At 40.0% G+C, this 22,127-nt stretch overlaps 1 protein-coding gene across 1 annotated transcript in view; it reads right to left on the bottom strand.

The window, feature by feature from the left end:
- Window positions 1–22,127, bottom strand: part of LOC124803099 (polyubiquitin) — a 120,747-nt gene that overhangs the window by 96,134 nt on the left and 2,486 nt on the right. The window lies entirely within an intron of this gene.

Here is a 22,127-nt window from a genome sequence, read left to right as displayed (position 1 = left end):
AAGATGTATTATCATATAAATTGAACATTAAGCTGTACATTCTTGTCACATATGTAACTCTTTTATTGTTAACTGCTTATATTTAACTCTCTGGGTTATATGACCTTTTCATATTTAATTTATTATGTTTTATACTTTGTAATCGGTAGGCCTAAGGTTTCTCATTTCATCATATTGTGTTGCGGATCATTATAGTAGTTACATAACTTTCAAATCTTTACTTGTAAGCATAGTGCATAGGTACTTGTAATTGACAATGTAAAAATTGACACACACTACATCCATGTGAAATTCACAGTTGGATCCATGGTGTAAGAAATAAATAAATAAAATAAAAGATACTTCTTTTAATTGATCTGCCAGTAATACTTCTAGCTCATTAATTTTGTTTCGCAATGACTGCACATTTTGAAGGACAATTATATACTTGGGGTTTCTGCTTGGCATATCTGATCCATCACTTACCTTTATTTTTCTCTGCCTTCCTTTCGGTTTAATCTGAAGAACACTTCTGGGATGAACTATGGAGGTGCTGTCTTCATCTGTGGCCAGTAAAAATACTCACTTCTTGATGGTGGTTGTCTTGCTCTAACAGGTTGTGTCCCCTCACTGTTGTTGGAAGGATGTACAGGAAGCTGATAGTGTGTTCTATTCCTAAGAAGTCTTTCTTTAATTATTTCACTAACGCGATCACAAACAACCCTTGTCCCTTCGTAGTTCAAATGCATTCCATGCTTCATGTGCAGATTTCGATGCAGCTTGCTTATATCCAGTACATCGCACTTAGTGTATTGAGAACACAGTTTCCTTATTTTAATGTTTGTTTTACAAATTTCTTTGTTTACACCTGAACTATAAATTAGATTGAAACTTCCTGGCAGATTAAAACTAGATTGTGCCTACGAGACAGTGTGGCAACTACTGTTCATTTGTTAGCTTGTAGAAAATTCTGCAGTGTTTTCACACAAACCTCTGCTTCATTTTTTGCCACATCGTTTGAATCCATTATACAGACGGTAAGGTCATTTTCCTGCATTAATTTTGTCTGAGAGTTAGTGTCTACAACATTTTCACATCCCACTCCTGGTTTCACTGCTGTGTCATGATTTTTCTCACGGAGCATGCTGAATAGATTTCTGCCATGACTGTCTGTTCATAATAGTACATTACACTTTCTCCCTGATGATCAGTGTTTGCTTTACATTTTTTGCAAAAACACTATTCATTTTCAGTTTTTACAAGTTCACGACCATTTGGAGAGTTGTTATCACAGTCACTTGTTTGCAAAACATGGTATTTGTTTTTATCGGGAAATATGACAGTTTTGGCAGAGTTTATTGGTCTTTTTGCAGTTGGAAAACTATCTTTATATGACACTTTTATCCACTTGGATGATTTATTACTTTTGACTTGCATCACTTCACTTTGTGCTGGCTACGATCGTAGATCCCAATTTTCTTTCTTGAGTGAATCAATGTTGCTTCTTAAAGCACTGACTATGAATTGTAAGCTTGCAATTTGTTCTTTTAGTGTTGTTATTTTAGCATTACAATTCTTACAAACTCCCTTTTTAAAAGCATAACTATAACTATTTCTCAAGTTAGAATCACACATTCTACACTCGCAGCCGTCTTGTATGGTATCACATCCTACACTTCTGCTCTTGTGTCTGTATCTGCTCCATGGGTTCAGTTTACACATTTTTCATGTCCATAACTAATCATTTTTACACCCAGTCTATCCTCTACTTAACTTCTTGCACCAACTTTACATTATTTTCAATTGTACTGGCAGTAGCTGTGAAACTGGCTTCCCAGTGATCAAATCTGTCACCTACTTTATTTGTCTTACTCCCATCTCTATTTTTAATTCATCAATATTATCTCCAAACTCAGTTTTAATTCCCTGATTAATTCTTTGTTCTTGAATCCGTCTTTTCAAATTTTTAATCCTAAGGTTTCCTTCTATATCTTCAAATTTTGATTGTTTTCTTGACATTATCCCCAAGGTTTGATTCTATTTTTGCAGAATTATTACCAAATTTGGAATTTAATGCTTCTAAGTGAGATGAAATCTGTTTTTCTGGCACCCATTCTATACCTTCTTTCTGCTCTCTAGGACTGTCTGCCTACTTTAAATTTAAGGAGATATTAGACACATGGCTCAAAACTAAAGAATATTACTCAATTGAAGAATATCTTGGAAGTAATTTGAAAGGAATGTATAAACAACGAAATAATGTAACTATCATTAACTAAACGTGTAAAACCATATCATTAATTCTTGAACATAAACTGTATAATGATTATTGCTGAAATTGTCTGATTAGTAAGAAGTTTATGTATTTATGTATATGTAAAATGATGATGTGAGTAAAATGTACAAATTACTAACTACTAAAAAGATGTATCTGTACATGTATGCATAATGTATAATGTAAAAATTAGTAACAACTATACTTATATGAAATATGTAAAATGTACTTTGACGAAGCCAATTGTGTATTAAATACACTGAACGGCTAATAAATAAACATATGAAACATTAGTTCCAACACCTTCTGACATGCAATCACTTACAGATTTCCCTGCCTCATTGGCCATAGCTGACAATTTGAAAAACCAATAATAAATGGGCAACTGCTGCTCTACTTACCTGAAACCTTCTTGCTCAGTGCTACAGTGTGTTGCGTTGAGCAAGGCTACGTGGTACAGATGTGATACTGTGGACAGGCGATGCGGACACTCAGTGACCTGAAGTCAATGGCACAGAATCGATGTGGCAAGGAGTTAATGACCCTGATGAGTGAGACACCACGGAAATGATGGCATTGTCACACAGTGTGGAGATACAGCGGCCTGTAGGACACACTACAGAGTCAGCGGGATTGATATACTGTGGTCAAACCGCGGCCTGGGTAGGCATCAATGTAGACAGGCACTACAGCTGCAACATGAACATGGCATGGGCTGGAATGCTACACACAGGAGATGCTTGTGGTGGTGACTCCAAGGTGATGGCAATGGAGGCAGCTGTGTTGCAATGATGGGCAGTGTGGACGTGCAGCAGCAGAGACACTGCTGGTGCAGACTGACATGATGGCTATGCTATGGATGTGGTGTGGAAATGCTGCCATGAGAGGCAACATGGAGGCTGCTGCATTGCAATTGCAGGTGATGCAGAGGTGCAGAGAGGCTTCGATGCGGTGACAAGATGGCTGTGTCTCAGATGGCATGCACAACTGATGGCATGAACAGGTGAGATGGAGGTGGCTGAGGCAACGATATGGTGTAGCAGCAAGAGAAGCACTGCAGAATGGCTAAGTGTTGGGGTGGGTAGTCACAACAACAAGAATACAATGGCTCAGCAAAGAAACAGCGACACTGGATGGCAGTGATGTGGCCAAGGATAGCCAATGCAAATTGCAGTGTGGATAGATGAGAAATCAAACATGGCGACTCTGTGAAGACCCGTGGCCTGCAGCATTAAGGATTTTTGAAACAAAGGACTGTGGCACAGAGTATGGCAATAGAAAACCATGTACACTGTAGCATATTGTTAGCTCAGTGTGCACTAAAACAAGGATTGCACTGTTACAGCTACTGCATTGACGAATTTCGGAGTCCCCATATCAACTGTCCAAATGCCTTATTTACTGGGACACTTGATTGTGAAGTACATTATGGAGTGGAAATCAAATCATAGTCCTCTTCCAGGTGAGGCCAATCCAACTTCAGCTTCACACATAGCTGCATTAGTTTATTGCAGATGACACAATCTCAAATGCAACTTCACATGTTCTGGTTGGTTTGCAGCAACAGAAAAAAAAGGAATGAAATTAATTAACAAATGAATCAGTTTGATACTACCTAGCAACTGGTGGCCCAGCACACAAACATTTAATAAATTTTCAGTGGCTCACCTGCTAACATAGAGGTCTGACTGTGCACTGTTGCATTGTGCCTGTAAGAAATTCTTTAAGAAAAAGTCAGGTGCCACAGGGCACAGTTGATGACAATAGAACACAACTAAATATGTAACACTGCATAAACGAAATGGGAATAGTGTGCTAAAACAAATTTGTACTTGACCAGACTTATGTTCAATGTTGCCTTTTATTGAACCCAAAGAAATAATTTATCTGAAATGGTGGTTCTGTAGTTCTGATAATTAAATCTGAATTGAAATAGTAGGGTGGTTAGAGTGGGTAGAGCACATACAGGCACTGTTTAATTCAGTGCAATGCCCATTTCTGAGTTGTTCACAGAAGTTTGGTAAATAACTGATTCTCAAAACAAAGTTCAACATAACTGTTGATGGTAACTATCTATGAAACACTCTTCAGAATTACACTGAAAGTCCAACTATTTGCATATTGTGCTATCATATTTAGCAACAAAACCAAACATTTAACAATGGTGAGAATTGTTGTTGTTGTTGTTGTTGTGGTCTTCAGTCCTGAGACTGGTTTCATGCAGCTCTCCATGCTATCCTATCCTGTGCAAGCGGCTTCATCTCCCAGCACTTACTGCAACCTACATCCTTCTGAATCTGCTTAGCGTATTCATCTCTTGGTCTCCCTCTACGATTTTTACCCTCCACACTGCCCTCCAATGCTAAATTTGTGATCCCTTGATGCCTCTGAACATTTCCTACCAACCGGTCCCTTCTTCTTGTCAAGTTGTGCCACAAACTTCTCTTCTCCCCAATCCTATTCAATACCTCCTCATTAGTTATGTGATCTACCCATTTAATCTTCAGCATTCTTCTGTAGCACCACACTTCGAAAGCTTCTATTCTCTTCTTGTCTAAACTATTTATGGTCCATCTTTCACTTCCATACAGGGCTACACTCATTACAAATACTTTCAGAAACGACTTCCTGACACTTAAATCTATACTCGATGTTAACAAATTTCTCTTCTTTAGAAATGCTTTTCTTGCCATTGCCAGTCTACAATTTATATCCTCTCTACTTTGACCATCATCAGTTATTTTGCTACCCAAATAGCAAAACTCATTTATTACTTTAAGCATCTCATTTCCTAATCTAATTCCCGCATCATCACCCGATTTAATTCGACAATATTCCATTATTCTCGTTTTGCTTTTGTTGATGTTCATCTTGTATCCTCATTTCAAGACCATATCCATTCCATTCAGCTGCTCTTCCAGGTCCTTTGCTGTCTCCGACTGAATTACAATGTCATCAGCAAACCTCAAACTTTTTATTTCTTCTCCATGGATTGTAATTCCTACTCCAAATTTTTCTTTTGTTTCCTTTACTGCTTGCTCAATATACAGATTGAATAACATCGGGGAGAGGCTACAACCCTGTCTCACTCCTTTCCCAACCACTGCTTCCCTTTCATGCCCCTTGAATCTTATAACTGCCATCTGGTTTCTGTACAAATTGTAAATAGCCTTTCGCTCCCTGTATTTTACCCCTGCCACCTACAGAATTTGAAAGAGTGTATTCCAGTCAAAATTGTCAGAAGCTTTCTCTAAGTCTACAAATGCTAGAAACGTAGGTTTGCCTTTCCTTAATCTATTTTCTAAGATAAGTCGTAGGGTCAGTATTGCCTCATGTGTTCCAACATTTCTGCGGAATCCAAACTGATCTTCCCCGAGGTCGGCTTCTACCAGTTTTTCCATTCGTCTGTAAAGAACTCGTGTTAGTATTTTGCAGCAGTGGCTTATTAAACTGATAGTTTGGTAATTTTCACATCTGTCAACACCTGCTTTCTTTGGGATTGTAATAATTATATTCTTCCTGAAGTCAGGGGTTTTTCGCCTGTCTCATACATCTTGCTCACTAGGTGGTAGAGTTTTGTCAGGACTGGCTCTCCGAAGGCTGTCAGTAGTTCTAATTGAATGTTGTCTACTCCCGGGGCCTCGTTTCGACTTAGGTCTTTCAGTGCACTGTCAAACTCTTCACGCAGTATCATTTCTTCCATTTCATCTTCATCTACATTCTCTTCCATTTCTATAATATTGTCCTTAAGAACATCGCCCTGTATAGACCATCTATATACTCCTTCCACCTTTCTGCTTTCCCTTCTTTGCTTAGTACTGGGTTTCCATCTGAGCTCTTGATATTCATGCAAGTGGTTCTCTTTTCTCCAAAGGTCTCTAATTTTCCTGTAGGCAGTATCTATCTTACCCATAGTGAGATAAGCCTCTACGTTCTTACATTTGTCCTCTAGCCATCCCTGCTTAGCCATTTTGCACTTCCTGTCGATCTCATTTTTGAGACGTTTGTATTCCTTTTTGCCTGCTTCATTTACTGCATTTTTATATTTTTGAAAATACGTAAAACATTAAAATATTGTTCTCTTCTCCAACAGCTCCTGCATCACCACCTGCCACGCACATTATGAACAGCTCCTGGGCCACATAAGACCTTACCCCTTGACCTACAGAAAACGAAACACCATGAACATGCTCTCGTCCCTCCGTCCTCAACAACGTCACTTGACTACTACCATTGTAACACTGGCTCTTAACTTCTGTATCATTCTTATACCTTTCTCCAATTTTTTCATATTAAATATACTACAAACATTTTGACATCAGATACATTCTACTGTATTAAATATAAAATATTTTGTGCTAAAAATCAGGAACTACTGCAATCTATTGAAATTAGAGGCTCCCTTCTCCCTATGGTACTACTCTAATCAGCATACTAGTATCAATAGCCTATTTGTAGGCAGACCTTTCAGTGTAGCTGTGGAGAATTTAAATTCTGGCATTCTTAACAGTAATATAGCAATTTTATTCATAACACTTACCTCTTTTATTGCATACTCATATGAGCAAATCCAAATGTTAGAAATAAGAACTATTTTATTCATCACCAATAGCACCAGGTTATTCCAGAAAATTACAAGTTTAAACCAGGAAAAAATCAAAGATTGAGAAAATAACATTGGACATCAGCGAAAATAACCAGTAAAAGTACAGAAACAGAAAATAAATGTTTAAACACACTTATTCAACTCTGATACCATTTATAATGCTACCATTGCATAAAAAACTGTACATCTGATTATATTAACAGCTATATAGCATTATTTACATATCTTCAATTCTTTCTTATCAAATGCCATAATTAAACAAATGTGTTTAATGTCTTCAATTATCAGTTGTTTGTGTAAAGTTTAACTGACGGCCAGCATTTGAAGAGAAGAATATAGAAAACCTCTTGAAAACTATACTCAAATTAGTCTTTGGAATTGATCTTTAACAGCCTATGATGAAACCAAGATGATCTTGGTCGCCTCAGTTTGGTGTCTTATTGTGCAGCAGTGCCAACTGAGATGTAAACTCATAACTCTGTCACTGTGCTGCCTTGCACTTCATAGAGAGGCAAGATGCCAATTCAATGAGAGGATATCTATCTAACCAAGAAATATTACCTTTTTTGTTCTCTTATAATACAGAAAATGGTATCACCTCTTTTCAACTCGTGCTTTTAGGTCCATAGGCGAAGCAAAGATGAACACACCTACCGTATAGCTCGGTCATGTTCCTCAGCATCTACTATAGTCTGCTGTATAAAACTGAATTTAGCCTCATCAAGCCATCATGGGTTTTGATTGTCCACATACAGAAGGTAACCTGTTGTTTAGATTAATCTGTTCAGCAAGGGAGAGGGAGTATACTTGTGAGAATTGGGAATAAATGTCAGTCAGGTACAATATGGTCCTAGTTGTATTGTACGGGTGTCCAGTGTAATTGGCAACAGATTCCATGTGGCAGGGTGTTGGGCTAATACTTTTGTGCAGCTTACGACGGTCGTATGTAAAGTCTGTGCAAAGCCCAAGAGATGGCACACCAGACACGTATCGAGGTCATGTTTAGTTAGTAGTATCTTTGGAAAGAATGCACACCAAGTTTCAGCCACATTGGTCTATTTCTGAGTGTTTGGCATTCGTGTGAATCAAAGAAGTCAAGTGATTGTCAAAAAAATGGATGAAGAAGAATTTCGTGTGGTGATTAAACATTACTTTATGAAAGGCAAAATGCCTCAGGAGACTAAAGAGAAGCTTGACAAACATTACGGTCACTCTGCACCTTCGATTAGAGCAGTTTATAAGTGGTTTCAAAATTTTCGGAGTGGCCATATGAGCACAAGTGATGCTGAACGTTCTGGCCACCCTGTGGAGGTTGTGACTCCAGAAATCATTGATAAAATCCATGATATGGTGATGGATGACAGAACAGTTAAGGTGCACGAGATTGCCAGTACTGTGGGCATCTAGAATGAACGGTTACATAATATTTTGCATAAACATTTGGGCATGAGAAAGCTATCCACAAGATGGTTTCCGCAATTGCTCATGCTTGATCAAAAACAGAATCGTGTGAAGTGTTGCCAGGATGATTTGCAGCTGTTCGGGAAGAATCCGCAGGACTTTAAGCATCATTTCATCACTGTGGATGAAACATGGATACATTACTATACTCCTGAGACCAAACAACAATCGAAACAATGGGTTACCAAGGGAGAATCTGCACAAAAAAAGGTGAAGAGCAGTCCTTTGGCTGGAAAGGTTATGGCGACTGTCTTTTGGGATTCACAAGGGATAATCCTCCTCAACCCTCTGGAAAAGGGTAAAACTATTACAGGTGCATACTATTCATCGTTATTGGACCGTTTGAAAACCAAGCTGCAAGAAAAATGCCAGCAATTGGCCCGTAAAAAAGTCCTTTTCCATCACGACAATGCACCAGCTCACACCTCAGCAGTTGCAGTCGCAAAATTAATGGAAATAGGATTCCACCTTGTTTCACATGCCCCCTATTCTCCAGACTTGGCTCCCTCGGACTGCTTTTTGTTCCCCAATTTGAAGAAATGGCTGATGGAACAAAGATTTTATTCAACGTGATTACTGCAACTGATAGCTATTTTGCAGACCTGGACAATTCCTATTATTCGGAAGGGATCAATAAATTAGAACGTTGGACGAATTGTATAAGTCTAAAAAGAGTCTATGTCGAAAAATAAAAAAGGATTACCCCAAACACGTAAGTAGTTTTTATTTTTGCACGGACTTTTCAAACTCCCCTTGTATAACTTTTTAGACTGTATATAGAGTACTGCAATACTGAATCTAGTTATTGCATCAGACACTACATTACTGCTTGCTCTGTGTTGGGTACTTCAATAGAAGTTTGCATGCTCAAATGTTGGTACACAAGACTCGTTAATGAAGACTTCAATGTAACTATACCATCTCAATTTAATTGGATAGATAAAAAGTCTACTCACCAAGCAGCAGCAGAACACACACATAAAAGATGCTTGTAATTGGCAAGCTTTTAGAGCCAGTGGATCCTCCTTCAGGCAGAAGGGGAAGGAAGAGGGGTGGAGAAAAAGGACTGGAGAGGTCTAGGAAAAGGGGTAGGTTTCGGGAAGGTCACACAGAACCGCGGATCAGGGGAGACTTACTGTACAGGATGAGATGGAAAGACTGATTGTTGGGGACTGCATCTGAGGAGATTTGAAAATCTGAAAGCTTAATGGTGGAAGACAGGGTAATATGCAGATTACTGCTTAAACATAATGCATGAGTTAATAAAAGGGAAAAGCTAAGTGCGTTGTATGTAACACAGGTGGGAGGGGGGTGGTGAAAAATAGAGAGGAAAGACAATGAAAAATATAGAAAACTAAAACGGAGTGAAGCAAAAAGTAGTTATAGTTAAGAAATGTTGAGACAGACGAAATTAAAGTAAATTAAGGCCAGGCAGGTGGCAAAAACTAAGGACATGTTGTAGTGGTAGTTCCCACCTGCCGAGTTCTGAGAATCTGGTGTCTGGGAGAAAAATCCAGAAGATGTATGTGGTGAAACTGGCGCTGAGGTCACGAATGTCATATTGTAGAGCATGCTCTGCAACAGGATATTGCGAGTTGCCAGTATACATCCTCTGCCTGTGCCCATTCATTGTAATTGATAATTTGGTGATAGTCATGCCGATGTAGAAGGCTGAACAGTGTTTACATAACAGGTGGCTCTCCTTTTGATTGCATATGTTTAGCCACTTACAGGGCTGGAATAGATGGTGGTAGGAGGGTGCATAGGGCAAGTCTTGCAGTGGGGATCATTATGGGGATAGGAGCCATAGGGTAGGGAGATGGCTGCAGAAGGAGCATAAGGTCTTACAAGAATATTGCAGAGATTGGGAATGTGCCAGAAAGCTATTCTAGGTGTGGTGGGCAAAATTTCACACAGAATGGATCTCATTTCAGGGCATGATTTTAGGACGTCATGGCCCTGTCAAAGTAGCTTATTAACACAATGCAGACCAGGATAACACTGAGTCACCAATGGTGTGCTCGAAAGCTGACTTTTGGAGCAGCAGTACCAGGATTGGATGTCATCACCTGGGAAATCTGCGTTTTAAATAGGCTGGTGAGGTAACTACATGGAGTGAAGGCCGAGGTGAGAATGGTGGTGCATTGCTGTAAAGAGTCTGCATCCAAACAAATACATTTGCCACAGATGCCAAGGCTATAAGGGAAGGAACGTTTGACATGGAAAGGATGACAACTTTCAAAATGTAAATACTGTTGTTTGTTGGTAGGCTTAATGTGGATGGAATTGTGTAGCTGGCCTTTGGTGAGGATGAGATCAACATCAAGGAAAGTGGCATGAGATTTGGAATAGGGCCATGTGAAATTTAACTGGGAGAAGGTATTCTGAGATTCCAGAAATTTTAGGTGGTCAGCCTCACCATGAGTCAATAGAGTACAGATGTCTAAACCAAGCCATGGGCTGAAGACTTGTGGATCCCAGGAAAGCCTCCTCCAAGCGACCCATGAAATGGTTGGCAGAGGAAGGAGCTATCCCGGTTCCCATGGCCGTACCCCTGATCTGTTGTATGTCTGTCCCTGAAAGGTGAAGTGGTTGTTGGTATGTATAAATTCAATTAAGGTGAGTACGAAGGATGTCACAGGTTTGGAATAAGGTGGGTGCTGATTGAGGAAATGTTCAGCAGCAGACAGACAATGCATGTGGGGGATGTTGGTATAGAGGGAGGTGCCACCAATGGTTACAAGCAAGGTATGTGGTGGGAGTGGGATGGGCACGGATTTCAGACGGTCCAGGAAATGGTTGGTATCTTTGATGTAGGGGGGGAGTCTTTGTACCTCAGGCTGCAGGTGTTGATAAACTAAGGCAGATATACGTTTGGTGAATGCTTTGAAGCCAGCAACTACAGGACAGCAAGGATGATTGGGTTTGTGCGGATCTTAGTGTACATTTACACTGCCTGTGATGTGATGAGACGCAATGCGAGGCATAATGGCCAAAGCTATGCAATGCGATGGAGCGTTTACATTGCACACGATAGAGCGCGCGCGCGATCTGGCCAGCAGTTATTGAGCAGTCTCGGCACAAAGTCATTTTTCCTCAAACCAGTAATTCTTTTTTATTAGAAAACAGTGCTCTGAGAATTCAATGCAGTCGTGAATGGGTGCATGAAATCAACAATGAGAGGAGGGCTTTACGAGAATTTCATAATTTGTACATTGAAATGAGAAAAGATGAGGATAAATTTTGGAATTATTTCAGAATGAGTACAGAGACATTTGATTATATGGTGTTGCCTGTTTCAAATAGATTACAGAAGCAAAACACAAATTTCAGAATGGCTATTACCCCTGAAGAGAAAGTTATGGTCACCATCAAGTAAGTACACAATATTAAGTTTACAGCAATCATTTTATGATGAAAAATTTACAAATTGTGATAGATTCAAACTTTCTTTTAATAAATTTTGACGTAGTTGACAATGAGAAAAAAATACATCACAGTTCACTCACTTAAGTATCAAAGTTTTCAGAATCTTGGTGGCTTGAAATAACAATGTGATCAGGTTGAATTTCAGAAATGACTATTTCATTTTGCGGATTTCCAGCAATTACGATTTCAACTGGATTTTCAGGTGCATAGGGTGACATCAACGAATGTGCAGTGGAAGTGGTTGATTGTTCCAATTCTTCCAAAAGAACCTGCTGAATTTTTATCCTGGCTCTCAACTGAGCTGCTGGTGATAGTTTACGCATTTCTGGCAGCAAACTCACTACAAAATTATAACTGTCATCTTGTGTTTCTGATTTCGACATTTGCTGCTCAATTAGCTTCAACTTTTGCTTTGTGTGTAGGGTGGGTCAGGAAGGAGGCATCGAAACGCTACCCTCTGAACTTACAGACAGTCTAGAAGAGCTGGCCTTCGTTGGTTTCATCGGGTGAAACTAACTAACTAACTAACTCTCTCTCTCTTCCATTTATTCTTCAGTACCTCGCCTGAAAATAAAGACATGAAAATATTCATAAATAATTAAGTACACTGTACACTTAATACATTTTTTGTCCTTAGCACATTAACTGCAAATCCTACCAAGGTCCTACACATCCTTCAATTACACTCATTTCATTCTTTTTCAGATATTTGTCGGTTGGGATGTCTTTCCATGCACTGTCACAGTCGTTTCGGATGGGTCTAACCAGTCGCACAATGTGTGCATGAAATGTGCGCCACAATATGTGAAATTCTGAGCCCTGTACATCTGCCTTCTCCTACTATACCACTTCTTCAAACCGCTGCAAAACACATGTATGCCAACTGGAATTTCCCTAATTGTGTGGGGGCCATTGATGGTAAGCATGTTAAGGTTAAATGTCACCCTCATTCTGGGACAATGTATTACAATTACAAAAAATATTTTACGCTTGCTTTACTAGCTGTAGCCGATGCTAACTGCAGATTAATAGGAGTCGACATTTGAGGCTATGGAAAGCAATCAGATGGCGACACATTTAGAGCAAGTAACGTGTACAATAATATTTTGAACAAAACCAAAAACTTGCCTCCACCAAAAGAACTACCAAGTACTTCAGTAAACGCCCCATTAGTGTTGGTTGGAGATGAAGCCTTTCCACTACTGGAAAACTTAATGTGCCCTTTCCCTGGACTGTCACCGACTGAGGAAGAGAGGTTATTTAACAGGAGGCTATAGAGGGCTAGAACGATGGTGGAACCCACTTTTGGAATTATGGCCAGCAAGTGGCGTCTTCTCCAAAAGGAAATTGAAACTTCTGTAGAACATGCAGACATTATTATTCAGTGCATCTGCGTCTTGCACAATATAATAATCCATAAAGATGGGCCTGACATATCCCTTCAATTGTCTATTGACCAGGACATAACAAATACAGTGCTTTAGCAGCATGCTTCCAAAATGACAGAGCAAACAGTAGTGATTCAAGAAGAGTGAGGAGTGTCAGAGAGACCTTCAAAAACTATATCAACAGTCATTAATGCAAACATATTTCATGTCAAAATTATGAAATACTGTAACTATTGTGAACGTCTTTTCATTATCAAAATACTGTAATAGTATCTATACACAATTAAAATTAGAAAATAAACGAAGTTGTTTGTGTTACTTATTTCTTGGAGTCTTGTAGCTATTTATTTTACTTTTTTGTACTTTCCACAATCTTCAGCTATTTCCTTCCATGCTTGACGAACAAAATCTCTATTGTGGTAATATTTATTTTTCTGGTCCCACAACACGCACATTGTTAGTCTTTCGACGTCCATCGCAAGCAAGCAATTACTCCAGACGCAAGTGCAAACAAGCAATTGCTCCAAACATTTGTGCGAAACACAAAGTCGGTTGCGACTACAGCGGAGTCATTGCATCGCACCGCATCACATTGTTCGGCCAAGCCTGCAGTCTAAATGGGCACCGCTCTGTTGCCACTGTTAAACCAAGCCTCCCCGTTGTCACGCGATTTCAGTGCGTCATCGCTCTGCTCGGCTCGCCATTGCGGGCAGTGTAAATTTAGCCTTAGGAAGAAGGTAAAAGGTGGGGGTGAGTGGTTTGAGTGGGGTGAGAAGTGCTATGGATTGAGGTGTTAGTCCTTGTGAGTGGCCTGAGGTTTTAAGGAGGGACTGCAGGTCAGTTTGAATCCCAGGGATGGGATCTTGATGGCAGACACTGCATGCAGGTGTCAGACAGCTGGTGTAGACCTTCACTAACATACTCCTTTGTCTGCTGAGAGGATAATGATTGAGTCATCAGCTTTTAGGAAATGTAGAGCCTGGAGTTCTGCAGAGGACAGGTTAGGGTGATGTTGAAGGTACCTGAGGAAGGGTTGTGAAGCAATGCTGTAATGATTATGAGCTTTAGTTGCCTTTGAGATTGGACATCTTGAGTTGATATTAGTCAAGAATGCCTTTTAAGTCAACAAAGATGCCATTACCAACACCTCACTGAGTTTGTACGAGGTTTTGTAATAAAGCTACGTAAAGCTGATGTCCCTTATGCAATGCTGCAGAAAGATGAGGCAGAAATGTAGCCACTGTACATACTTGTGACTGGTGTCACGAGAATGTACTGTCGCAAGGAGATTGGGCTTCAGATGGTCACGTGACATTACTGAGATGGAAGACCACAGTGTTTGGCAAATGGCTCCACAGTGACAAACTGTTGCATATCTGTTACTTCAAGGACAGTTGCGAACCAGATGCCCTGTAGCGCACATTCCACTGACCCCAAACCATCAACATTTGCGCATTCAGTAGTGTCAAGCAAGAGCTTATTGGAGGGCAGGATGGTGGTCTGTTTTGTTTTCTGATGAAAACTGTTTCTGCCTTGGTGCCCGTGATGGCCATGTGTAGGAAGGAGGCCAGTCGTGGAACTCAATCCAATCGCCTGTGTGCTAGACACACTGGACCCACACCTGAAGTTATGGTGACAGTAGGAGCACTCATGTGGTTATTCCGTGCATCCTGAGTGCGACATTGTATGTCAAACTGGTGATTCAACCTGTTATTGTGCCATTCATCAACAGCATTCCAGGAGGTGTTTTCCAACAGGATAATGCTCGTCCACATACAGCTGTTGTAACTCAACATGCACTGCAGTGTGTCAACATGTTGCCTTGGCCTGCTTGATCACCAGATTTGTCATCAATCGAGCACGTAGGGACACCATTGCACAGTAACTACTGCATCATCTCCCAATAACTAACCATTCCTGTATAGACCGACCACGTGCAACAGGCGTGGAACTCCCATCGACAAACTGACATCTGTACAACTCAATGCATGCATGTCTGCATGCTTGCATTCAACATTCTGGCGGCTACCCAAGTTGTTTATCTACCAGCATTTCACAATTGCAATGATTTATCTTGTCCTTACATTAACCTGTGATCTTGCAATGTTAGTCAATCATGTATTCCTGAAATTTCATAACAATATTTATTATGTTTTGGTGTTGAAATTTTTTTTTCTCTCATAGTGTATTTTGTTCATTTCTTTTTACCTAATGGTCAGAATCTATAGCAAATGTGTTTTGGGCAATCACTGAATAATGTCCCATTTTGCAATCCATCAATGTACAGCACATCACAGCCTTAGTGCAACTGCTGAATGTGACTGTCATGATGTACTTATGTTTCAGTACTCTAACAGAGAAATTAGTGATGACACATATGCTAGTCCATTGCAGGCATGCATCACCTATAAGTTGGTTTTTGGAAAATGTAGCCTACATTTCAAAGAAATGACAAAACTAATAGAAAAAGTTGTTGAATTTTGCCAAATTGAGACAGTTACTTTTCCCATAGTTCCACATAATAAATAATGCTCATGTTTCTACAAAGGAAAGTCTTGCCACCAAAGAAGTGCGACAACTGTGGAAAAGTCACTCCCTAATCTTCAGAGACTCCCGTCCAGATGACATGAAATTCCAAACTCTGAGCTCTCATCAATTCTGCGACAAATGTTGGCAAAATATTTTACGTCTAAACACGGCTACATATAGTAAATACTATTCACTATTCCACATGATCAGTCCATATAAATTAAAATACATTGGTTTGCTGCCAGATAATTCATCTCTTACTCAGCATTGTTTCCTAACTGAATTCCGTCAGCATCACCAGATCAATTTCAACTACATTCCCACCCTTGTTTTACTTTCATGACATTCCTCTTATAACCTCTTTACAAGATACCATGCATTCTGTTCTCCCAAGACACAGAATTACACTGTCATCAGAAAACCTCAAAGAGATCTTTTCTCTGAGCGGATTCCCTTTCCAAATTTATCTTTGGTTTCCCTCACAGCTTGTTCAATGAACAGAGTTAATAACATCAGGGACACACTACAACCTCCTCAACTACAGTTTTCCTTTCATGTCCAGCTCATAACTGCAGCCTGGTTTCCATACAAGTTATAATCATCTGCAGCCTGTATTTTATTCCTGCTACCCTCAGAATTTCAAGTAGTGCAGTGCCGTCATCAATGTTCTCTATATCTAAAAATTCCATAAACAGGTTTGACTTTCTTGTATCTATCTTCCAATTAGTTGTATAGTAAATATTTTATTACACGTACCTACACATCCCTAACCCAAACTGCTCTCTTAAGGTTTGCCCACACCTGTTCCATTCTTCTGTAAATAAGTCAATATTTGTAATCATCAAACTGAATTTTTTTAAAATTATTACAGGAAATAGTTGTGAACAGCAGCAAAATATTAAAAACAAATCGTTGACCTTTACACCCAGTTAATTCTAAAGTGGCAGAAAATGCAGTGATGACAAAAACAATAGAAAGAACAACCACCAAATTTTCTTAGACATTTAATGCAAGCAGAACATTTTTCCCAACTCAACTGTTTCAATGTCACTGAAAAAACTTGATTCTTTACGTCTTTCACTCAAAGAGACAAAAATGTGTTGACTGTACAAATCATGAATTTATTTCTAACCATAATCTAATTACAGGTACATCATTTTTTATTAGAATCAGTAGCCTGTAAAAGATTATTGAACTATTTTCAAATGACCTTTTAACAGTTGCTAAATTTGGCTGCATAACGCCCTTATCACACTTAGTCCTTAAAAAAAATCACTTATAAAAGCTAGGACCAGCACAATAAAAAAATATGATAAAACTACCCTAGTACACTGTCAAAGATTTTATAAACACCTTTTATATATATAAAAAAAATACTGACAAAAAGATGTTACAGTGTAATAAGGGCTTAGGAGATTCTTTAACAGTATAATGGAAAGGTGCCTCAAACATCCAGAATATTGCAATAGTCAACAGTTCAATTAACTCATTGAGAAATTGCAAACATATACCGACAGGTACTACAAGTACATATACTAGATTAAATTCAATGTGTGAAGCTTCTAACCACACAGACAGGTGATAAATGAATATTTCAGTGGGGTTGGAAGAGTAATGTAAAATGAGATGATGTAGATTTTTTTTGTGGGGTTTAAGGGCGCTCAACAGCTGTGGTCATTAGCGCCCAGTCACTGTTGTTAGAGCACATGGAATCTAGTAAAACTCAAGGGAATTGGGGGGGGGGGGGGGGGGGGGGACACCAGAAGGACCTGGCAAAGATGCAGATAAAATAAGTAAAAAGGTTAGATGTCTTTGGACAAGCCAGTTTAAGTTATAAAACGCAGAATACGAGCAGCTGCTCGAGCGTCATCAGCTAAAACATCTGGTAAAGTAGATGGCAGGGACAGGTCAACACGAAATTGACTAAAACGGGGACACGACAATAAAACATAGCGCACTGTTAATGCCTGACCACAAGGGCACTGCGGGGCTGGGTCACCGGAGAGCAGGTAGCGGTGGCTAAACCGGCAATGCCCAATCCGCAACCTGGTCAGAAGGACCTCCTCTCGCCGAGATGGTCGGGAGGAGGTTGTCCAAGCAGTTGGGAGCGGTTTTACTGCCCGGAGCTTGTTTCCTTGGAGGGATGACCAAGCATCCCACCACGACGACACAAGCCTCTTACATACATCCCCACGAACGTCAGATGACGGGACACAATGGGAGGCTGGCCGAGGCAGGAGGACTGCAGCCTTGGCTGCAGCATCCGCAGCCTCATTCCCAGGCACTCCTATATGTCCGAGAACCCACAGAAAGCTGACAGGAGAACCATTAGCAGCGAAAGAATGGAGGGACTGCTGTATCCGTTGAATCAAGGGATGGACCAGATAGGGAGCTCCAAGGCTCTGAAGAGCACTGAGTCAGAGCAGAGTACATACGATGAATGGCGGTGGCGGCAGGCATACTGAACGGCCTGATGGAGAGCAAAAAGGTCGGCCGTAAAGCTGCAACATTGGTCGAGGAGCCGGTATTGAAAGGTGGCGGCCCCGACGACAAAGGCACAGCCGACACCATCGTCAGTTTTGGAGCCATCGGTGTAAATAAAGGTGTGACCGGCAAGTCGAGCACGAAGTTCGACAAACCGTGAGCAATACACTGCAGCCTGAGTACCCTCCTTCGGGAGTGAGCTGAGGTCGAGATAAATATGAACCGGAGCCTGGAGCCAAGGTGGTGTCGGGCTCTCACCCTCTCTGAAGGTGGTAGGGAGGGCAAAATCCAATTGTTGAAGCAGGCGACGGAAGCGGACTCCGGGAGGCAGCAGGGCAGACACATACAACTCGTACTGATGGTCGAGAGAATCGGCGAAGAAGGACTGGTAAGCGGGGTGGTCGGGCATAGACAACAGCCAGCAGGCATACCGACACAGCAGTACATCGCGCCGGTAGGTCAATGGTAACTCGGCAGCTTCAGCATAAAGACTCTCGACAGGACTAGTGTAGAAGGCTCCGGTCGCAAGACGTATCCCCGGATGGTGGGTGGAGTTGAGCCGGCGTAAGAGGGATGGCCGAGCAGACGAGTAGACGAAGCTCCCATAATCCAGCTTCGATCGGACTATGGACCGATACAAGCAAAGCAGGACAGTGCGATCCGCTCCCCAAGATGAACCACTAAGAACTCTGAGGACAACGGGCCGCCAAATAAGAGACATGTGGAGACCAACACAGTTTCCGGTCCAACGTGAGCCCTAGAAACTTAGTTGTTTCCACGAATGGGAGAACAACGGGACCGAGATGTAAGGATGGCGGAAGGAACGCTTTATATCGCCAAAAGTTGAGAACGAATTCGTGCACACGGATTTTATCCGCGAGGTGCGACCGACATCACCCTTCCTGGTTGATTCCTATCATCATATCGCAGACGGCCTCGGACCTTCCATGATGTAGATTAGAATGTACACTGAAGCAATGGAGACCATACAGTTAACATTATGACATTTTACTATAGAGGACCAGTGCTGGAGTAAATACAAGTGCAGCCACAATTTTACACAAAGAAAGATGTTTAACATGCTGATTGTCATGGGGTCACTGCAGAGGTTTTCAGGTAACATCATGCACCAACCAGTGTCCACATGCTCAACTTTTAGCACAGTTTTGTGCATTAATATGAAGTACCATTGTGCGTATCTAAATAATGCAGAGAGATTATACAAGGCCCCTAAACAAGTATAATGAATCCTTCACATCAGGGACATTTCCAGAGCAGTTAAACCAAGCAAGAGTTGTACCTTTGCTTAAGAACAGTAATACAGAAGACCTAGAAATTACTGGCCCATTTCCCTGCTGTCACCATTCTCAAAAATAGAAGCAATTATGAAAAACAGATTAATGAATAATCTGAATAAAGACAATCTTCTAAGCAAATCACAGTTTGGTTTCTGAAGTGACAAAAATACGGAGTCAGCTATAGTAGAATTCACGAAAGTTATACTGAATGCTCTTGACAAAGGTAGGTGTGTGTGTGTGTGTGTGTGTGTGTGTGTGTGTGTGTGTGTGTGTGTGTGTGTGTGTGTGTGTGTCACACGCATATTTTTGAATCTCTCTAAGGCCTTTGATACAGTTGACCACAAGATTCTATTAAATAAATTAGAAACATTACAAATAAGATGGGTAGCTAATGACTTGTTTCAATCATACCTAGCAGATAGGGTACAAAGAGAGAACACATACCTCAAATAGATCTGAACATTTAGTAAAACACTTATCAGAACTAAAATACATTAATATAGGGGTTCCACCAGGCAGTATATTATGACCAATACTATTCCTGATATACATCAATGACTTTCCCAGTGGTGTCACTCACGGTGAAAAAAATTCTCTCCAACGATAACAACATTATAGCCACTGAGAGAACAAGAGAACGCCTTGCAGAGAAAGTAAATTAAACTCTCAAGGAAGTTTACGATTTGTCAATAAGCAATAAAATGACATTGAACATAAAGGAAACTATCCCATGAATTTCAGTTTGAAGAGGGAAAATTAATGTTAAATGTAAATGGCACCTCTATGACTGTTAAATGCAAAATTTCTAGGTATGAATATTAATTCTCAGCTGAAGTGGTGTGAACACACAGTCATCAGCATGTTACACCCTTAGAATCCTATCATCAGTGTGTAACATGCAGGTCTTAGTTACGTACTATTCATATGTACACTATTCTCAACTATGGCATTTTTTTGGGGGGGGGGGAGGGGGGGGACAAATGAACAAAATATGAACACAATTTTCAAACTCTAGAAAAAAAGCCATAAGAATAATAACCAAAAATAGTAGTCAAGCTTATTGCAAAGATCTGTTTGAAACACTGGAAATTTTAACTGTTCAGTATGAATACATTTAATAGTCAATTGCACACATCAAAAATAACATTGGTAATTACTGTACAAACAGCTCTGACCATGACCAAGGAACAAGAGCTAGACTCATTTAGCAGGAAAACAGCATTTTCTACCAAGGAATAAAACTGCACGATAAATTACCAAAAGAGATTAAATTGCAAAAATACACTTATTTAAAAATGTAGCTAAAAAGGACCAGTTACGAAATACATTTTAGACATCGAAGGATTACTTACATAAAAGACAGTAGGGGTAAAAATGTACAAATAAATAATGATTAAAACATCCAGCATTCCACATAACCACCTTCCCGTTTTTTCCTTTTCGAGAAAAACTTACCCCCAAGCTATGCATAGCACAATACTAACACCAACTGATAGGGAGATATGAGTGAACTGTGTGGCATTACATTATTAATTATTTGTAAAAAAAAAGTATTGTACACCAGGAGTAAATCTAATGATTGTCTAACTAGAAGTCTAAATGTATGTGCACACAAATTAGCTTATTTGAAATTTGTCTAACTCTTAAATACTGTGACATATCGCTGTAAAAAATGTGTGAATAAAGCAGCAGGTGCTGCTACTACTGATACACTGTACTAAACAGAGTGGAGCAGCTGGCCAAGCAGTTCTAGGCACTTCAGCCTGGAACTGCACAACAGCTACGGTCACAGGTTCGAATCCTGCTCAGGCATGGATGTGTGTGATGTCCTTAGGTTAGTTAGGTTTAAGTAGTTGTAGGTTCTAGGGGGCTGATGACTGCAGATGTTAAGTCCCATTGTGCTCAGTGCCATATGAACCATTTTTATTAGGCTGGAGCAGATGGACCCCAGCAGGCAAATGTCAAAGTGTGAACCTCTGCTGTGTCCACAAGAAGTCCTTGTTAAACAACCTCAGAACATAGTTTGTTTTAAAATGAAGAGAATATTGCAAATCAGACCAATAAATTAACCAAAAATACTTGTTTGCTTAGCAGACAAACTGTTAGTAGATAAATACTGTCCTTTGGCACAACCTGCCTTTAGACAAGGTCAAGAATAAACATTAAGTACATGTCTTATGTCTTGCAGAAGCCTCTTCAGGGATCTTAGTCTTACACTTACATTCAGTAAAGAGACTGAATTTAGGATGAACTCAAATCCACCAACATTGGAAGTAAAGGTAATTTCTGTATGGGGTATGTCATCAAAAGTGTAAAATGAAGTTTTTTATTGCAATCAGATACTTAAAAATTCCCATCCTGTGGCAGCTTTTCATCTCGTGAACAGGAATTCATGGCAATCCATATAAAACTGTTCCGAAGACTGTACCCACATGAAGTGTACCATATATGCCACTCCAACATTTATAGTAATATTTTGACACAGGCATGTAAGCTTCATACCTATGTCAATGTTAAAATGGTTCCAAATTTTCCAGTACTAAAATTCCAGGTCCCAACAAAGCAGCTGAATGGAGACAGCATAAACCAAAAAAGTCAGTGTTGAATTATTGTATATCCTGTAACACTCAATGCTAATCAGACATTTAGTGCACAAATTATAATGCATATTGCATGTA

This window comes from Schistocerca piceifrons, chromosome 6 (assembly GCF_021461385.2).
Source record: "Schistocerca piceifrons isolate TAMUIC-IGC-003096 chromosome 6, iqSchPice1.1, whole genome shotgun sequence".
NCBI classification, from domain to species: Eukaryota; Metazoa; Arthropoda; class Insecta; order Orthoptera; family Acrididae; genus Schistocerca; species Schistocerca piceifrons.
The sequence above is the reverse complement of the archived record's forward strand: the minus strand, read 5'-3'. Positions and strand labels throughout refer to the sequence as shown.